General features: G+C 39.3%; 1 long non-coding RNA gene across 1 annotated transcript in view; it reads left to right on the forward strand.

The window, feature by feature from the left end:
• Nucleotides 1-2,522: 2,522 nt before the first annotated feature.
• LOC122676880 overlaps nucleotides 2,523-15,100 on the forward strand; it is a 42,534-nt gene continuing 29,956 nt past the window's right edge. Inside the window, exons 1-2 of the long non-coding RNA XR_006335656.1 lie at nucleotides 2,523-2,582; nucleotides 2,817-2,922. This is a non-coding gene — a long non-coding RNA (uncharacterized LOC122676880). The remainder of the gene's footprint in view (nucleotides 2,583-2,816; nucleotides 2,923-15,100) is intronic.

The raw sequence follows: 15,100 nt of genomic DNA on the forward strand, positions 1-15,100 counted from the left end.
AGCTCAGCACAACAAATAATGTATCCCAGGTCAGACTTGTTACTTATTCTTCTCAAGTGATATCTACTACTCAGGCTGGGCTATAACTCTCCTAGCACCTTCCTGCTTACTCTGTTTCCTTAGTAGATCCTGGTTTTCTAGGACCATCCACTCAGAGCTCAACTGGTAGGAATAGTAATGGCATTTAATAGAATACTGGTGGTAATGTAATTCAATCCCAATAAATTCAATCAAACAAGCTTCTGAATGTCTATTATAAATAAGGCACTCTGGTGGATTATAAAGATGAAAAAGAAATCAGCCCTTTTTCTAAACACAACTGAATGTCTTGTCACTTTTTTTGCATCCCCTATCTTTAGCCTAGTAACTAGCAGGGTGCTCAATAAATGTTTTTTTAAATTAATTAAACAAAAAGCACATTGAAAAATAGGAAGAAGCAGAGCTCTTTTATAAATGTGTTCCTCAAGAAATGAGGCGGTTTTTTTAAATAATTCTTTTAAATAAAATGCAACAAAAATGTCAAAATACAAAAACAAGTCAAAATTTTTTTTTCATTTAAAGGCCTCACTGAGAACATACTTATTAATGTTTAAATATCATGTACATTGCTTGCAGTTCTCTGCTGAAGGTAGGTTTATTTTGCACACTTGAGGCATCTAGACACTTGAACTGGCATATCTCCTTTGGAAAGGGAAGCAGAAATTAAATTTGCCCCAAAGTCAAAGTCCACAGGCAAGACTACAGGATGCTCAAAGTTAAGTACACTTGGTCTTCTGCATCCACGGGTCCCACCTCTACCAGTTCAACCAGCAGAACCGACAGATGTGGTTGGTTGAATCCAGGCGGTCAAACCAACAGATATTGAGGGCCAAGTGTACTATGCAATTATATATAAAGGACTTGAGAATCCAGATTTTTATATCCACAGGGAGGATGGGAGCACGTCCTGAAATTAATTCCCGACGGATATCAATGGACAATGGTAATCAGATCACTTTTAATCACCTCTCCTAAAGGCTGAGCATCAAAGAATTGATGCTGTTGAGCTGTGGTGTTGGAGAAGACTCTTGAGAGTCCCTTGACAGCAAACCAGTCAATCCTAAAGGAGATCAACCCTGAATATTCATTGGAAGGACTGATGCTGAAGCTGAAGTTCTAGTACTTTGGCCATGTGATGCAAAGAGCCGACTCATTGGAAAAGACCCTGATGCTGGGAAAGATTGAAGGCAGGAGAAGGGGACGACAGAGGATAAGATGGCTGGATGGCATCACCGACTCAATGGACATGGGTTTGAGCAAGCTCTGGGAGATGGTGATGGACAGGGAGGCCTGGCTGCTGCAGTCCATGGAGTTGCTAAGAGTCAGACACGACTGAGTGACTGAACAAGAAAGGCAGAAATATTTACATTCAAACTCTGTTTGTTCATTTGGGATGGTGTCTATATTCCCTGAAGGAATCATTCAAAAGCAACTAAAGACAAGTTTTAGACAAGAAGAATTTCCCTCAGAATTTTTTTTTTTTCCCTCAGAATTTTTGAAATGTCTCTATCCCTGTCTATCTATCTTGTTTCATGTAGAGTGTTTAAGATGGGGGTAATCTTCATGCCCATGAAGTGAAAGGTGTTCATCATGTCCACTCTATCATAGACTTCTGGTTGCTTCCTTTTGCCATTTCCTGAGACAGACACAGCTCTCTCAATGATTTTCCAGGACAAGAGAATAATTTAATTCCCTGAATCTCCCTAAATTCCTCTAAACAGATGTTCAAACTTGTAGTACTAGAATAACAACTTTACAACAATCATATGTACCTTCACAAGACTCTTGAATTTCCTGTAAAGCATGAATCAACTTTTACAGTGGTGGGTACAATATTCATTGTTTCTCAAGGAATTGCAGTTACCTGACATTAATCAAATGCACTGGGAAGAGAGATACAGAGAAATGGTTAGCAAGATACATACATATACACACACGTGTGTATGTGTGCTAAGTTGCTTCAGTTGTGTCCGACTCTTTGTGACCCCATGGACTGTAGCCCACCAGGCTCCTCTGTCCCTGGGATTCTCTAGGCAAGAACACTGGAGTGGGTTGCCATGCCCTCCTCCAGGGGATCTTCCTGACCCAGGGATTGAACCTGCCTCTCTTATGTCTCCTGCATTGCAGGTGTGTTCTTTACCACTAGTGCCACCTGGCAAGCCCTATACACACATACCTAAATGTAAACATATATATACAGAAATGGAGTGAGACCAAGAGTGAGAGAAAGAGAAATTCAAGAATCCATATGTTCTACTTACTGAGAGAGCAAGAGGAATGTTGGCTCCTTCATATAGTCTCTTTCCACATGCCCAGGATGATCATCTTATTGAACTGGAATTATTTCAATATTTAAGAATTTTCTTGCTTTGATAGGGCATGGTCACTAATGTAAGCCAGTTACTAGGCTGAATCATATAAACTTTTCATTTTTGCAGGTCAAAACTGTCGAATTTTAGCAATTTTCTATTGTTCCACTGTTTAGATCACCTCTGACTCATTCTGTTGGGAAGGAGAGATTCCCCTACCCTAAGTAATACAAGGTAATCAGACACAGGACACCCAACTCTGGACAAATGAGATCGACAGCTGTTTATTAGTCACATGCACCCACAGCAGGGGGAGGAGGACATTACTGGCCGTGCAGGGCCACAAGGGTCACACTTGGGAGGAGAGTGAATACGTAGGGGTGGTGGGAGGCAGGCTCTAGAGGATGAAGATAGGTACCCTTGGTTCCTGCAGGAGAACGTAACTGACTAGGTTGAATAATTTCCCAGATTACAGGAAGCAGAGCAGCAAGATTGAGGTAGCATGCAGCTGGTCCAGCCACCAGGGAATCCAGCTGAGTGAGGAGAGTTTCCTGCTCGGCAGGAGGCATATCAGGTAAGTGAGGAACTGCTAGACCCTGGGGACCCTCTGAGCCACGTCAAGGCAGTGAATGAAATTGTCAGTATTATAATACTTCAACTGCACTTCAACAGGTGTCCAACTGACAGAGAAAAGGGTTCTCTATTTTACTGGTGTAGAAAAGTTTGTTCTGTTGTATTCATACCTCTGACAAAGAATGTTCTCAGTGATCATTTTCACAATCTGATTTTCTGATTATGTGCTGAGATAGTTGCTTCTAGGTGTGAGCCCAATACTGGTCCTTCCCTTCTTCATTACCAGCACCACCTCAGTTTTATTCAGGATGACCATGTCCTCAGAAAATTTGATGTCACGATCTCCATTTTAATGCTAGTAGCCTGGCCAAGATTTTATTAGGAGGCTTCAGGGAGGATCTTCCCAGAAAGCAGTGTGTCCTTAATATAATGTAGCATGCTTATCTAGTGTACATCTTTGGTTCTTGGCATCTTCTTCTGTTTCCTTCCTTGCACCTAGGCATGAAGGGGCAACACCTGGAAATGAAGAATCATGACCGTGTGGATGATGTAATGTAATTTCACAATTACATGTGAAATTTTTCAGGCGTTAGTGTAGCATAATTTGAATCTTGGTTTCCACTCACAGCTATGTGAAAGTGTTATGTAAACTTTATGAGTCTCAGTTTTCTCACCATGTACTTTTCAAGATCCCTGTGAAAGTTTTATCAATACCATAAAACACTGGTACATTTATTTAAAAATATTTATTGTCAACCCCTTAGATCGTAAAAGTATGAAGAGCAAAATTAACACGGGAATGCCCCCTATAGAGTTTCTAGGGAGGGAAGTCAGAACCTTAAAAGGAGAGCATTGTCCTGGGTTATAAATTATTATGAAGTATAAGGATGGCTGGCAGTATATTATTGGAGACAGAAGAGGCAGTCAAGAAAGTTTTGCTACTTTCCTTCATCATTAAACTTTTCAAAATAGTTATTTATACTTGTCTTCATTCTTTGCCGCCTCCCCCAGTCACTTTCCCGTCTATTCTAATCTGTCTTTCCAGTTTCTACATTGTCACTGCCTGAAAACAGCACTGTTATACTCACCAGTAACTTCCATGTCTCTGTAATGAATGTACATTTTTTGGCACCTGGTTTTAATTATCTTTTTGACATCATCTGACCCAATTAAATTCTCCCTCTTTCTTGAAGGACCTCCTTCTCTTCTGTGACAACCCCCCCCCCCTTCCACTCCTCTATTTTTAATCCTGACCTCCCTGTCAGCCTGCCAGCTCATCCGTGTTTACTTTCTATCATATGTTGAAATTCCTCAGAGCCAGATCTGAAATCTCTTCCTATCTTTCTATATTCTTAATGATATAATTCATCCCTTGGGGTCAATAATAGTTATGTGTCACTAATTCCAAATTTTTATCTCCAGCCAAGATTACTCCTTCAAGTTACAGACTCAAATCCTGACAAATCCCTGCTACCACATGACAAATTATAGTTAAAATCTAACTCGCTTTTAACTTCCCACTATGGGAACCCTCTTTTCTTACTTGAGAAAATTAAGAGAGATAGCCCTTGTCCTGCAATAAGAGTTTAAAGTTCCAAATCCTTGTTTTTCCATATTTCCTGGTAGTGAGAAAATGGGGACATGTCATAGGATCCATCAACCTGATGTATCTGTCACAGACTTTGAATGGAGAACTGGTGACATAAGGAATCAAAATTTGTGAGACATTTCTCTGGCTGTGGTGTCAAGGGGAAAAATGATCTACCAGCTATGGTGGAGTTGGTGACAGGACTTCAGAACGTGTTCAGAGTTCATAAGGTCAAGGGTGCACTCGACAGTGTCCATAACTGGCTTCTCATGGACCAGTTCTATGGCATAGTTTTGGCCATTGTTCCTGAATCTGTATTCATGGACCTGGCTCTGTGCCAGAGTGGTGATTCTGTGAGCTACTAGATAACATTTTCTTTGCTTGTAAACTCTTTACTGAAACATAACACTGATAAAGACAAGTGACCAAATTCTAAGTGTATAGGCTTAATTGTCAGGAAGCATTTAACAGGAGGCTTTCTGTGTGCTGTTTTGGATCTGTCATAAATCCTCTGTTGCTTATTAATTCCTGAATATTCAGGAATTAAGAGGAGGGGCAAGCCTCTCCCAGGGCTGAGGAATCCAGGCATTTCCTTCATTAGTTTTTCAATACGGTGATAAGTACCCTCTTCCTTCTTATGAACCATATGGTAAAAGTGATTGTTTACAACTCTCTGTCTTTAATATGGATCGCCTTATGTTTTGTGAATCTGAAATTTTAATCTTCATCTTTGCTGAGAATAATTACCTGTAAGACAGTATATATGCCCACACCATGTTGATTAAAACACCTTTGCTCCATCAGAGCTTGGGTGTCCGTGTCTATCTTTCTTTCTTTCTCTCTCTCTCTCTATTTCTGGCTGATTCCCTCGAGCGTGAAAGCCAGCTGCATAACCCAGGGAATATCAGCCTCTTTCCTTCTTTCACTATCTCATCGTCGACTCCGGACCCAGGTTCCGGTCCATTAAAGGACCGACAAGTGGCGCCCGAACAGGGACTCTGGTACACGTGGCAGATTCAGACAGAGTGGGCCCAGAGGGCCTATTGAGGCCGATAAGTACTAAGACATAGGTCACTCGGCTGGAAAGCCCCCTCACTTTTCTACTTTACTTCATCACTCATTTAAAGTTCAGGGATTTTCTGTTTCACACCAGTGAATAGAGGCTTGCCTTCAGACAGTGGTTAAATGTAACCCTTGGTCCCCTGATGATGGTAGTTTTGATTTAAAATTTTGGCGTTGGGTACGAGCCATCAGACAGGGAAAAAATATTCCAATAGATTTCTGGTCCCAATGGGCTCTCATTGAAGCTGTGATTCTACCATTCCAAGGTAATTCTAGCCCTCCTGATATTTGGCAACAAGCAGAACACTTATTACATGAATATGAATTAGATGATGAAGCCTTACAAAAGGCCCAGTTAAAACAACATAAGATATTTCAAAATTTTCCTACTAACCCTGCCCCCATTGCTCCAAGCACTCCTCCCCTGCCAGTGGGCACAAATCCCGAAGTCTCTCCCTTGATAGAACCTAATGATTCTGGCAACGACTCCCTTAAGCCCATACTGTAATAAAAAAAAAAAAGAAAGAAAGAAAAAAGCTAAAAGACAACTAAAAAAAGTTACCTGTTTATGAAAATGCAAATCAGAAATGTCAAAGGGCTATAGCCCCAATTCATGAGAGAGGGACTATTTTTTATTGTGTGAAGGCTTGTGGCAATATAGGATCAAAAAGTCAAAAAGATGTAAATGCTAGCTGAAACAATGGTTGCTGCCTTAAAAATGGGAAATGAAGGTTGCCTTAGATGTAGAGATAAAAACCATTTAAAGAGAGGCTGCCCTAAGAAAGCTAAAAAAAAAAAACAAAAAAAAACAAAAACAAAAACAAAAAACCTCCAAAAGTCTGCCCCTGCTGCAATAAAAAAAAATACTTGGGCCAAAGAGAGTAAATCTAAATTTGACATTGAAGGAAAACCTATTCTGGAAAACTCTAAGCAAGAGACCCCCTCAGATCCCCTTCAACAAAAACCAGGGGCAAATTCCATCTTTTCCCTCAAACCCTAAACATCCGGCAGTGCTGCCGTTGATATACCAGCCCTAAATGACTTTCTCCTTTACCCTCGAGCAGTCCCCTCTAGAATACCTACCAGATTTTTTGGGCCCCTGTCCCCACAGACCTTTGATCTTTTACTTGGCCAATCTAGTTTGACTTAACAGGCAAAAAGGCCAGGGGTCTCCAAATGGAGAAAATAGGCTGCAAGTGTCAGACATTTTTATCTCTCTTAAGTGGCAAAAAAAACAAAAACAAAAACAAAAAAATGCAAAAAACAAACAAACAAAAAAACCTAGCGATATATTTTTTTCCTTCTCTATACAACTTTAAAAAGAGCTTTCTCTTAAAATACTGTGTTGCCATAATGACACCTGGTTTCACTTGAAGTTAACTATTCTCAAACCCTGAGTTAACCAATGCATTTTTCTCCTAAAAATATTTGTCTTAAGCTATGTTAATATGCTATACATTTACCCCAGACTCTGTCTTCAAGTCAGTTCCTCCTAAAGGCTCAGAACCTATCTGACAAACTAGTATGTTATACTCAGATATTGTTCCCCTAATCTATGTAAACAAAACTATTTATATGATAATCTGCCTTTCTTCAAGATTCATGTCACTCATTTTATGGCCCGGGACAACTCACCTGGTGCCAAGGTTATCTCAAAATGCATGTTGTGGGTGAGGGGCCTGGTGCTATTCTCTGAGTTTTGAGACATTTCCTTTTTCTAATTAGCAGACTGCTGGTAGTTATATGACATCTGGCTAAAGACTAGCAGGGGGACACTCTTTCCCTTCTTATTGATATCTGTCAGAAGCTTTCTCTATCTCCTTTATACTTTAAGAAAACTTGATTACAAATAAATCTCAAATTAAAAACACATTATAAACTTCTACCGATTTCCAAATAGCTTTTCCAAAATATTTTGTAGAAATTTCATTTCATTATCCTTCTGGTAAGCTGTAAAATTTCTTCAAAAATACTAAATTTATTATTTTCCACATATTATTTAGAAAATAAATTTTCTAAATTTATTATCAGCTCACAGCCTATACCACAAGCTGAAGATTTTTATATAGATGAGACTAAAAATGCCAAAGCTTCATTCTGGTCTCTTAAAAAATATAAAGTCTTTTATACTAAATTTCATTCTGCTCAACAAAATAAATTATATGTTCTTATTCAAGTTATTTGCCTACATCCTTACCCCATTAATATAGTCTCTGATTCTATATATTCAGTTTTTATATTAAAAAATATAAAAACCTCCACCATAAACTCCAATCAACTATTATTCAACAACTCTTTTTGAACCACAATTTGTTATTAAAAACTGCACTTCTCCCATTCATATTACACACATACGAGCACATCACAAACTAAAGTTACAAGTAAAAAAATTTAAAAAGGAGGAATACACAGGAACACTACTGTCTTCCTTATCTAAAGCAGACTTTACTAGATTCCAACATAAGATATTTTTTAAACCTATAACTATTGTTAATACAGCTTTATTTGTTTTAAATTTTTTAAACCTACCACAGGGAAATATTTTAACAAGGGCAGAAGGACATTTTGAAGAAATTGAAGGACACTTCTCTTCCTCTGCCCATTTGGTATCAAGACAGGTTCAATAAACAATGGAAATCTGGGAAATTAATCTTACAGGGAAAGGGATATGCTTGTGTTTCCCCAGATGGATTCAACAAACTTTTTCCTTGGAAAATTCAACCCAAGGGGGCCCCCGGGATTCAAAATGGAGACAAAACAACAAGAACCCCAGGAAGAAGAAATTCCAACACGGGCCATGGCGGCTCTAAAGATCTTCAGAAAGTGCCACCTTCGGTGGCAACAACCCTATGATCTCCCCACTTGGGGACAAATAAAAACCCTTACTAATCGAGCTGAAAATTTGTTCTCTCAGCAGGGAATGCCTCAGAGTCCTGAATACATTTTCCTGGCAATGCTCAGCCTGCTAGCCTGTGCCTCCCAAACTTAACTGGGCTTACTTACCCAACCCCCCTTTATTATAGGTCATAAAATGCATGGAGAAAAGACGGATCATATCAACCAATGACTCCAGCCATATGCCCCCTCTCTGGAACCCTTATACCCTGGGAAGGAGGGAAAACTAATTAACATTTCTTTAGGCTATGAAGTCCTTCCATTGCCTGGGCCCAGGAAAATTGTGCATAAACATTAGCCGACAAACTTGGGCTTTCGTCCTGCCTCCAAAAGAAGACTTTCGGACATTGCTGCCCTTTGTGAACCACGTTTACACTACTGAAAGTTTAGGGAAAGAGTTAGGGAAAGAACAAAAAACATTATGTAAAAGGTTACTAATAAAACATTACCATGACAAAGGGCTTCTTGGCTGGCTTGACAGTGGAATGACACCCCCTCCCCCTCCTCCTCCTCGAATCGTCCTCAGTAAACAAATTGGGCCTGAACAATGGGACATATGGAAACTTGCTGCCAGCACCGAAGAACTTGGGACTTAGACCGGACATTTCACAGAGACCAGTCTTGGTCATAGTATCTGTTTCTTTCACTATAATCAGTCATATTTTATACAGGCCTGTGTCCCATTTCCTTTTGTTATGGCCATAGCAAATTTACAATTTAATAAGACTTTACATTTTGTAACTTGCAAATTTTGTGTTGCTGCTGCTGCTAAATCACTTCAGTCCTGTCCAACTCTGTGCGACCCCATAGACGGCAGCCCACCAGGCTCCCCCGTCCCTGGGATTCTCCAGGCAAGAACACTGGAGTGGGTTGCCATTTCCTTCTCCAATGCATGAAAGTGAAAAGTGAAAGTGAAGACGCTCAATCGTGTCTGACTCTTAGCGACCCCATGAACTTCGGCCAACCAGGCTCCTCCGTCCATGGGATTTCCCAGGCAAGAGTGCTGGAGTGGGTTGCCATTGCCTTCTCCAATTTTGTGTGACTCCTGTTCAATTCAATCATAGTGCCTACAGCTGGGAACAAATCAAATTTCATTTACATGATAATGCCTCTCTGAATGTACAATTACTGCAAAATGAAATCCTTGAAACTTTTTCTAAACATCTGCCCTCTTCCACTAATTTGAAAACTTTAGCTAAACAGCTCGCTGATTGATTGTCTGGGCTAGACCCACAAGGATGGTTTCAAAGTATTACTCACAGCATCGGGTCTGGAACTGTAACTTTGGTGATTGTCTTGATAATTATATTTGTTGTTTATTGTCACCTTTCTATAAGATTGGTTAATACTAACCAAACTCATTTGGTCAATACTTTTTTTTTTACAAATATAATAAGATAAGGGGAATTGTCAGGAAGCATTTAACAGGAGGCTTCCTGTGCACTGTTTTGGATCTGTCATAAATCCTCTGTTCCTTATTAATTCCTGAATATTCAGGAATTAAGAGGAGGGGCAAGCCTCTCCTGGTGCTGAGGAATCCAGGCATTTCCTTCATTAGTTTTTCAATACGGTGCTAAGTACCCTCTTCCTTCTTATGAACCATATGGTAAAAGTGATTGTTTACAACTCTCTGTCTTTAATATGGATCGCCTTATGTTTTGTAAGTCTGGAATTTTAATCTTCATTTTTGCTGAGAATAATTACTTTGTAAAACAGTGTATATGCCCACACCATGTTGATTAAAACACCTTTGCTCCATCAGAGCTTGGGTCCCTTTGTCTGTCTTTCTCTCTCTCTCTATCTCTCTCTCTCTCTATTTCTGGCTGATTCCCTCGAGTGTGAAAGCCAGCTGCATGACCCAGGGAATATTAGCCTCTTTCCTTCTTTCACTATCTCATCGTCGACTCCAGACCACCAGGTTCCAGTCCAATAAAGGACCAACACTTAATGAAATGACTACAAACTAAAAAATAATGAAGATGTAATCGACACTCCTGGAAGCATCCTTTATGCCTACTTCCTTTCACAGCCTCTCTTACAAAGGTAAACGTAACCATGACTTGTGAAATCACAGATTTGAACTCTGTATGAATAGTTCCATACAATATATGTCCTTGGCGTCTGACTTCTTTCACATAACATTATATACTTGGGATTCACCCACATTTTTGCAGGTGGTTGTCGATTCATTACTTATTGGTTTATATTTACCATGAGGTGAGAATACACAGTTTATTAATCCATTTTCCTGTATACATCTGAGTAGTTGCCGGAGAGGAACTAGTTTGGTTCAGTTCGGTTCAGTCGCTCAGTCGTGTCCGACTCTTTGCGACCCCATAAACCACAACATGCCAGTCTTTCCTGTCTATCACCAACTCCTGGAGTCTACCCAAACCCATGTCCATTGTGTCGGTGATGCCTTCCAACCATCTCATCCTCTGTCGTCCCCTTCTCCTCCTGCCCTCAATCTTTCCCAGCATCAGGGTCTTTTCAAATGAGTCAGTTCTTCACATCAGGTGGCCAAAGTATTGGAGTTTCAGCTCCAACATCAGGCCCTCCAATGAACGCCCAGGACTGATCTCCTTTAGAATGGACTGGTTGGATTTCCTTGCAGTCCAAGGGACTCTCAAGAGTCTTCTCCAACACCACAGTTCAAAAGCATCAATTCTTCGGTGCTCAGCTTTCTGTATAGTCCAACTCTCACATCCATACATGACTACTGGAAAAACCATAGCCTTGACTAGATGGACCTTTGTTGGCAAACTGATGTCTTTGCTTTTTAATATGCTGTCTAGGTTTGTCATAACTTTCCTTCCAAGGAGCAAGTGTCTTTTAATTTCATGGCTGCAATCACCATCTGCAGTGATTTTGGAGCCCAGAAAAATAAATTCAGCCACTGTTTCCACTGTTTCCCCATCTATTTGCCATGAAGTGATGGGACTGGATGCCATGATCTTAGTTTTCTGAACGTTGAGCTTTAAGCCAACTTTTTCACTCTCCTCTTTCACTTTCATCAAGAGGGCTCTTTAGTTCTTCTTCACTTTCTACCATAAGGGTGCTGTCATCTGCATATCTGAGGTTATTGATATTTCTCATAGAGAGGGACTATGTCCACCATTATTTCCAACAGTATTGTTTTGAACTTGCCTGTATTTATCTTTTGGTGAAAATACGTATGTGATTCAATTGGATACATATTTATGAGTGGAATTGCTGAGTCATAGGGTTTTTGAATGTTCAGTTAGACATTTCCAAACAGTTCTCTAAAGTGATTATTACAATTCACTCTTTTGTTAAAGTGTATAAGCACCCCAGTTCCTGTGTACTGTCATCAACATTTTAAATCAACATTTACATTTTAGCCACTCTGGTGACTAGGTAGTTTTGTTGAATGAACTTATTTCAGATTTCCTCTATAAGCAATTGTCTTTGTTCCAACTGCTATAACAAAATCACCGTATACCAGGTGGGTGGCTTAAATGAAAATCATTTATTTCTCATAGTTTTGGAGGGTAAGTCTAAGATTATGGTTTTTGCAGATCCAGTGTTTGGGGAAAGACCACTTCCTGGCTTATAGACAGCCACTTTCTCCCTCTATTCTCACATGATTTAGAGAGGGGAAACAAGATCTCTGTCTCTTTATGAGGATGCTAATGCCGTAATGAAGGCTCCACCCTCATGAACCAATCGCCTCCACCTCCCAAAGGCCACATCTCCAAATACCAGCAAGCTGAGGATTAGCGTTTCAATAAACGAATTTGGAGGGGAGATATAAACATTTAATTTTTTAGCAACAGTGAAATTGAGCGTCTCTTCATTTGTATATTTTCCACTTGGATAGCCTGTGATCATGTCTCTCTTGAGAGCTCTCTTTTTCCCATTAATCCGTAGGTTTTCTTGTATATTCTGCACATATTGCTTTCTTAACACATGTATGTAACTATTTGTAGGTTTTTTAATGCTTTCTGGATATGATTCCTTTGAGATATATAATATCTTGTCTCAATCTGGGGATTGCTTTTATCTTTTCATTCTCTTAATGATGTCATTTTATAAAAAAAATTTTTAAAGAAGAGAATTTTCAAGTTATTCTGTATGTTCAGTGCTTTTTTGTCCTAATTAAGAAACAATTGAGTTCATGTAGATGTTTTTCCATATTTTCTTCCAAAGATTTTTTTCCCCAGCAAGTTATTTTCTGCATAAACCAGACAAAGCTTGCTTACTTTGCTTTCAACTAAGAATCCTGATATTTATAATTACTAGATGTCCCAAAGGTACCTCAGATCCATAAAAAATAAAGCAAAATTTGTTCTACCTTCAAAAATAGGTCATTCCCTCTATTATCTATAAAAGCATGTTAAACCAGCTATGCAAGCCAGAAATCTAGGAATTATCCTTGATAGCTCCATCTTTCTCAGTTACAATATTTAATCTGTCACCCTATTAATTATCTATTGCAGTGTAGCAAGTTAGTAGTTTAAAACAACAATAACCATATGTTATCTCACAATTTCTGTCATTCAATAATTCAGATGTAGCTTGGCTGGGCAATTCTGGCTTGGGAATTCTCGTAAGCACATAGTCAGATGTCAGCTGAGACTGCACTGATCTGAAAGCTTGACTGGGGCAGAAAAATCTCCTTTGAAGTTGGTTCATTCACATGGTTTGCAAGTTGGTCCTAGCTGTTGATGTGAAGCCCAATTCTTCTCCACATGGGCTTCTTCAAAGGGCTGCTTGAGTGCACTCATGGCAGAGTTGCTAGCTTTCCCCAGGAAGAGTGATCTGAGACACCAAGGCAGAAGTCACAGTGCCTTTTATGATCTAACCTCAGTAGTCATACATGGTCACTTTTGTAACATTCCATTGGTCATGCTGGCCAATTTGACTCAATGTGGAAGTAGCTTATAGAAGAGCGTGACTATCAGGAGGTGAGGTTCATTGGGAATCATTTTGGAGGTGACTCCGAAATCATTAAACCTTCTGTAGCTTCATTTGTTGTTATTAAAATAAAAATACAGAAAGCCTTATTGAATATTCTGATTATAAATGTTATATATTCTGATGGTAAAAGATTCAAACAATACAAAAACATTTAAAGAAGTAATTACAAATCATTGGAAATTTCATCTTCTATAGGTTATGGCCAATTTTTTAGATATCTCTTTATGCAAACCCTCTTAGTTTGACCTTAATAATACACACAGGCTCATAGTGCATACCTGTCTTGTTTGCACTCAACATGTTATAGACATATGTCCAGTTAATAAATATAGATGTATATTATTATTTGTAATCACTTCCTAGTAATCTACTGTAAGAATTACCAAATTTAACACTATAGATGGTCCTTTAAGTAATTTCCAGATTACTTTCTGTGTTATACAATAGTGTATTAAGCAACATTATACATAGATCAAGTCTTCTCTATTTTCGGTGAGAAATATCTCTCAACTCTGCCACCACTATGGTTCAAGAGACCATCATTATCTCTTGTTTAATATGCAGAGCTTCTCTGGACCCCCTCATCTACTTTCATCTCACCAGCATCCAGAGTGAGTTTTTTCAAAAGATAAACCTGAACTTTAGTCTTCAGTAGTTTTAAGAAAATGTCTAAAACCTCTCTGAAAGATGTATTGAGCCTTTCATGATCCGGCTCTTCCTCTGTTTGCTGAACTATCTCCTCACTAGTCCTCTTTCACTTTCTCAGTGCCTAGACACATTCAACTCGAGAGCTTCCTCCCAGGATACTGTACTCTCTACTCCCATTTCTTATTTGACCAACTCCTAATCATTCTTAAATACCCAATTGAAATGCTATTTTCTTAAAGTTCTTTTTTCCCCCTAAGTTCCCAAACTAAGTTAAACCTCACTGTTAGTCTCTCTCATAGGATATGATACCTTTCTTTTTTTTTTTTTCTAATGTATGCTTTATTATTTTTTTTTAATTTATTTATTTATTTTATTAGTTGGAGGCTAATTACTTCACAACATTTCAGTGGGTTTTGTCATACATTGATATGAATCAGCCATAGAGTTACACGTATTCCCCATCCCGATCCCCCCTCCCACCTCCCTCTCCACCCGATTCCTCTGGGTCTTCCCAGTGCACCAGGCCCGAGCACTTGTCTCATGCATCCCACCTGGGCTGGTGATCTGTTTCACCATAGATAATATACATGCTGTTCTTTCAAAACATCCCACCCTCACCTTCTCCCACAGAGTTCAAAAGTCTGTTCTGTACTTCTGTGTCTCTTTTTCTGTTTTGCATATAGGGTTATCGTTACCATCTTTCTAAATTCCATATATATGTGTTAGTATGCTGTAATGTTCTTTATCTTTCTGGCTTACTTCACTCTGTATAATGGGCTCCAGTTTCATCCATCTCATTAGAACTGGTTCAAATGAATTCTTTTTGACGGCTGAGTAATATTCCATGGTGTATATGTACCACAGCTTCCTTATCCATTCATCTGCTGATGGGCATCTAGGTTGCTTCCATGTCCTGGCTATTATAAACAGTGCTGCGATGAACATTGGGGTGCACGTGTCTCTTTCAGATCTGGTTTCCTCAGTGTATATGCCCAGGAGTGGGATTGCTGGGTCATATGGCAGTTCTATTTCCAGTTTTTTAAGA

The sequence above is a fragment of the Cervus elaphus genome, chromosome 2, assembly GCF_910594005.1.
Source record: "Cervus elaphus chromosome 2, mCerEla1.1, whole genome shotgun sequence".
In the NCBI taxonomy this organism is placed as follows: Eukaryota; Metazoa; Chordata; class Mammalia; order Artiodactyla; family Cervidae; genus Cervus; species Cervus elaphus.